Source organism: Nicotiana tabacum, chromosome 13, assembly GCF_000715075.1.
Source record: "Nicotiana tabacum cultivar K326 chromosome 13, ASM71507v2, whole genome shotgun sequence".
Taxonomy (NCBI): Eukaryota; Viridiplantae; Streptophyta; class Magnoliopsida; order Solanales; family Solanaceae; genus Nicotiana; species Nicotiana tabacum.
The window spans coordinates 104,847,741-104,853,827 of record NC_134092.1 but is presented as its reverse complement, the minus strand read 5'-3'; positions in this window follow the sequence as shown (position 1 = coordinate 104,853,827).

Sequence of the window (6,087 nt, the reverse complement as noted above, 5' to 3'; positions counted from 1 at the left end):
AAACCACGAATTACGCTCCAATCCAAGCTTAATAAAACTTAAAATTTCCAACTTCTACATTCGATGACGAAACCTATCAAATCAACTCCGATTGACCTCAAATTTTGCACACAAGTCATAAATGACATAACGGAGTTATGAAAATTTTTGGAACTGGATTCCGACCCCGATATCAAAAAGTCAACTCCCCGGTCAAACTTCCAACCTTAAATTCTTATTTTAGCCATTTCAAGCCTAATTTAACTACGGACTTCCAAATAAAATTCTGAACACCCTCCTACGTCCAAAATTACCATACGGAGCTGTTGGAATCGTAAAAATTCTATTCCGGGGTCGTTTTCTCAAAATGTTGACCGAAGTCAAACTTGGCCTTTTATAGCCATCTTAAATAACCAAATGTTCCGACTTCAACCCAAACACTTTCAAATCCCGAACCAACCATCCCCGCAAGTCATAAATTATAAAAAACACATACGAGAAGTTTTATTTTAGGGAACGGGGTTCTAAAAGTCAAAATGACTGGTTGGGTCATTACATTCTCCACCTCTTAAACAAACGTTAGTCCTCGAACGAGTTTAGAATTATACCTGAAGAGCCGAATAAGTGTGGATATTTTCTCCGCATATTTTCCTCGGCCTCCCAAGTTGCTTCCTCGACTGGTTGGCCCCTCCACTGGACTTTTACTGCAGAAATCATCTTGGACCTCAACTGGCGAACCTATTTATCAATAATGGCAACTGGCTCCTCTTCATAATCCAAGCTATTATCTAGTTGAACTGTGCTAAAGTCTAACACATGCGATAGGTCGGCATGATACTTCCAGAGCATGGATATATGGAAAACCGGATGAAATCCCGATAGACTGGGAGGCAATGCAAGCTCATAAGCAACCTCCCCAACTCGTCTCAACACCTCAAATGGGCCTATAAACCTTGGGCTCAACTTGCCCTTCTTTCCGAATCTCATGATTCCCTTCATCGGCGAAACTTTCAAAAGAACTTTTTCGCCCACCAAAAATAATAAATCACGCGCTTTCTGATCCGCGTAACTCTTCTGTCTGGACTGTGCTGTACGAAGTCGCTCCTGAATCAACTTTACCTTTTCCAAGGCATTTTTCACCAAATCAGTACCATATAACTTAGCCTCACAAGGCTCAAACCACCCAATGGGCGAACGACATCGTCGACCATATAAAGCCTCAAATGGAGCCATCTCGATGGTGGATGGGTAACTGTTATTATAAGCGAACTCGGTCAAAGGCAAGAAACGATCCTACTGACCTCTAAAGTCAATCACACATGCCTTGAGCATATCTTCCAAAATCTGAATTATCCGCTCTGACTTCCCGTCGGTGTACGGACGAAAGGCTGTGCTGAGCTCTACACGGGTCCCCAACTCACTCTGTACTGCTCTCTAGAAATGTGAAGTAAACTGAGGGCCTCTATCTGATATGATAGAAATTGGCACACCATGCAACCGAACTATCTCCTGAATATAAATCTGGGCCAACCTCTCTGAAGTATACGTAGTCACAACAGGAATAAAATGTGTTGATTTAGTCAACCTGTCAACAATGACCCAAACTGCATCAAACTTCCGCAAGGTTCGCGACAACCCAACTACAAAGTCCATATTGATGCGTTCCCATTTTCATTCTGGTATAGTTATCTGCTGAAGTAGGCCACCTGGCCTCTGGTGCTCATATTTAACTTGCTGGCAATTTAGACACCTAGTTACATACTCAACTATGTCCTTTTTCATTCGCCTCCACCAATAATGTTGCCTCAAATCATGATACATCTTCGTAGCACCTGGATAAATAGAATACCGAGAACTGTGTGCCTCCTCTAGGATCTTTTTCCTCAGTCCATCCACATTAGGAACACATAGATGATCCTGGAGTCGCAGAACACCATCCGCTCAAATAGTAACTTCCTTGGCACCACCCCGTAGTACCGTTTCTCGAAGAACCATTACATGTGGATCATCATACTGGCGAGCCTTGATCTGCTCAAATAGTGAAGACTGAGCTACAACCCATGCAAGAATTTGGCTGGCTCTGAAATGTCCAACCTCACAAGTCGGTTAGCCAAGGATTGAATATCCAAAGCTAATCGCCTCTCCTCTGCTGTAATGAAAGCCAAACTACTCATACTCTCTGCCTTTCTACTCAAGGCGTCTGCAACCACATTTGCCTTGCCCGGATGATATAGGATAGTAATATCATAATCTTTCAGTAACTCAAGCCATCTGCGTTGTCTCAAATTTAGGTCCCTCTGCTTGAACAAATGCTGCAAACTGCGATGATCGGTGTAAACTTCACAAGACACCCCATAAAGATAATGCCTCCAAATCTTAAGAGCGTGAACAATCGCAGTTAACTCCAAATCATGTACCGGATAATTCTACTCGTGGGGCATCAGCTGACATGAAGCATATGCATATAACTCGCCCTTCCTACATTAATACACAACCCAAACCAACGCGTGAAGCATCGCAATACACTGTATACATTTCCGAATCGAAAGGCAACACTAACACTGGTGATGTAGTCAATGCTGTCTTGAGCTTCTGAAAGCTCACTTCACAATCATCGGACTATCGGAACGGAGCACCCTTCTGGGTTAATTTGGTCAAAGGTGCTGCAATAGATGAAAAACCTTCCATGAACCGACGATAATAACTTGCTAAGCCCAGAAAACTCCTGATCTCAGTCGCCGAAGTGGGACGATGCCAATTCTGAACTGCCTCAATCTTTTTGGGATCAACCTTAATACCATCACCCGATACAATATGCCCTAAAAATGCTACAGATTCTAGCCAAAACTCATATTTAGAGAACTTAGCATATAGCTTTTGTTCCCGCAATGTCTGGAACACTACTCTCATATGTTCCTCATGCTCCTCCTTACTGCGCGAGTAGATCAAAATGTCATCAATGAAGACAATGACAAACGAATCAATATATGGCCTAAATACCCTGTTCATCAAATCCATAAATGCTACCGGGGCATTAGTTAAACCGAAGGACATCACTAGAAACTCATAATGATCATATCTAGTCCGGAAAGCAGTCTTCGGAACATCCAAATCCTGAATCTTCAACTAATGGTACCCCGACCTCAAGTCAGTCTTAGAAAACACCCTAGCACCCTGCAACTGGTCAAATAGATCATCAATACACGGCAATGTGTACTTGTTCTTAATAGTGACTTTGTTCAATTGGCGATAATCAATAAACATCTGCATTGTTCCATCCTTCTTTTTCACAAATAATATCGGTGCACCCCAAGGCGATACACTCGGTTTGACGAACCCTTTGGCTAGTAACTCTTCAAGTTGTTCTTTCAATTCTTTCGGAGCCATGCGATATAGTGGGATAGATATAGGCTGGGTATCTGAAGCCAAGTCAATACAGAAATCAATATCGCGATCAGGTGGCATACCTAGAAGATATGAAGGAAATACATCGGAGAACTCCCGAACTACAGGCACTGAATCAATAGCCGGAGTCTCTGCAGTAGTATCCCGAACATAGGCTAGATAAGTCAAACAACCCTTCTCAACCATGAACTAACAGACGAACCCCTCCACTCCAGCTTAGGCAATGCTGGAATAGCCAAGGAAACAGTCTTGGCATGACAATCTAGAATATCATGAAATGGAGATATCCAATCCACGCCCAGAATAATTTCAAAATCGGTCATCTCAAGCAATAGGAGATCTGCTCTAGTTTTATAACCACAGAATGTAATAATACAGGACCGGTAGATCCGGTTCACAACAACAGAATCTCCCACATGAGTGGACACATAAACATGAGTACTCAAGGACTCACGAGAAACACCCAGAAATGGAGCAAATAGAGATGACACATATGAATACGTAGATCTTGGATCAAATAATACTGAGGTATCTTTGCCACAAATAGAAATAATACATGTAATCACGGCATCAGAGGCCTCTGTATTTGGTCTGGCTGGAAAAGCATAAAACTGAGCTGGAGCGCCAACTAGATGGCCTCCGCCTGGCTGACCTCCACCTCTGGGATGACCCCTACCCGCCTGTCATCCACCTCTTGGTGGTCGGACTACTGGTGGAGCAACTGGTGCGGTAATCATAGGCTGTTGTCCCTATTGCACTGGTCTACCCCGCAGTCTGGGGCAGAATCTTCGCATGTGACTAGGATCCCCACACTCGTAATAACTTTTCGGTGCGATAAGCTGCTGACTTGAAGTCTGGCCCTGGTGACCTGAATACCTACTAGAAGAACCCCGAATAGCTGGTGGGCGATAAGAACTCTCTGGTATAGCACTAAGATAGGGTTGCACTGGAGCATCTCGAGGAGGCGGTGGTGCTGGATATGGGGGCATGCTGGACTGCCCTCTCACGAACTGACCTTGCCCCCAGACGGAGCACCTCTGAACTCTCCAGAATACCTAAATCGCTTATCTCTAGTAACCTGCTCTCGGCTACGCTGACGTACACCCTCAATCCTCCGGGCTGTCTCCACGACTAACTCATAAGAAGTACCCATCTCAACCTCTCGAGCCATAGTAGCCTGAATGCCAGTATGTAAACCCGCAACAAACCTCTGCACTCTCTCCGCTTCAGTAGGGAGTAACATAAGTGCATGGCGAGAAAACTCAGAAAACCTCGCCTCATAATCGGTCACTGACATCTGACCCTGCTGGAGCTGCTTAAACTGAAACCTCAACTCTTCCCTCTGGGAGGGTGGAATATACCTGTCCAGGAATATACGGGTAAACTTGTCCCAAGTCATGGGAGGAGAATCTGCTGGTCTGCCAAGAACATAAGACTGCCACCATCTACGGGCTCTGCCCTCTAGCTGAAAAGTAGCAAAGTCTACCCCATGAGACTCTAATATCCTCATATTGTACAGTCTATCCTTGCACCGATCAATGAAATCCCGGGGATCCTCATGTCGCTCACCCCCAAAGACATGAGGATGTAGTCTAGTCCATCTGCCCAATAGTTTCTGAGGATCAGCGACTATAGCTGGCCGGGGCTCAAGTGTAACTGCTGCCACTGGCTGGGCTCCACCCACGGGTAATGCACCCTGGGTCTGATATACAGTAGCTTCCTATCTATGAGCATATGCGGTAGGGGTCTGTGCTCCCTCGCCCGCCTGAGATGTGGCTGAGTATGCCGGAAATAAACCGGCCTGAGTTATATTGTCCATGAACCGCAACATATGACCCATGACATCCTGAAATCCCAATGCAGATGTGAAATCCACCGGAGCTGGCTCTGCCACAGGCACCTCACCCTGTTCCTCAACAATGGGAGTCGCTGCTAGACCCACTGGTGGCATAAATAGAACAGTCATGGGACGTCATCGCCCTCTACCACGGGCTGGAGCCCTCCCTCGGCCTCTAGCAACTGGGGGAGTAGCTCTTCCCTGGTCTGGAACCTCATTAGAGCGCGTTCTCACCATCTGTGAGAGAATAAGAGAAGGATATTTAGTACTACATTAATTGCACGATGGAATATAAAGAAAGGTAGTTTTCTAACACCCTATAGCCTCTCGAAGATAAGTACAGACGTCTCCGCACCGTTCCGCAAGACTCTATTAGGTTTGCTCATAACTTGTGAGACCTACGTGAACCTATCGCTCTGATACCATGTTGTCACGACCCAATTTCACATATAGATCATGATGATACCTAACACTATAGCTAGGCAAGCCAACTAATAAATTAAACAAATATCGATAAAATTTAAATCCAAAAAAATAATAAAACACCAAATTCTACCAATGTGTGTGCCAAGACCTGGTGTCACAAGTGTATGAGCATCCAGTAGATTATACAAAAATCCAAATACTGTCTGAAATTAAAATAGACAGAATTAAAAATACAAGAAGAGGCACTAGTAGCTGCATGACGGCTCACAAAGGCAGCTCACCACTACACCCCTGGATAACGAGGATGTGCTATGATAGATCCTCCACTAGTATCTGTCTCAGATCCTGCACAAAAAGTGCAGCAAGTGTAGCATGAGTACGTAAATAACGTGTACCCAATAAGTATCAAGCCTAATCTCGAAGTGGTAGAGACGAGATGG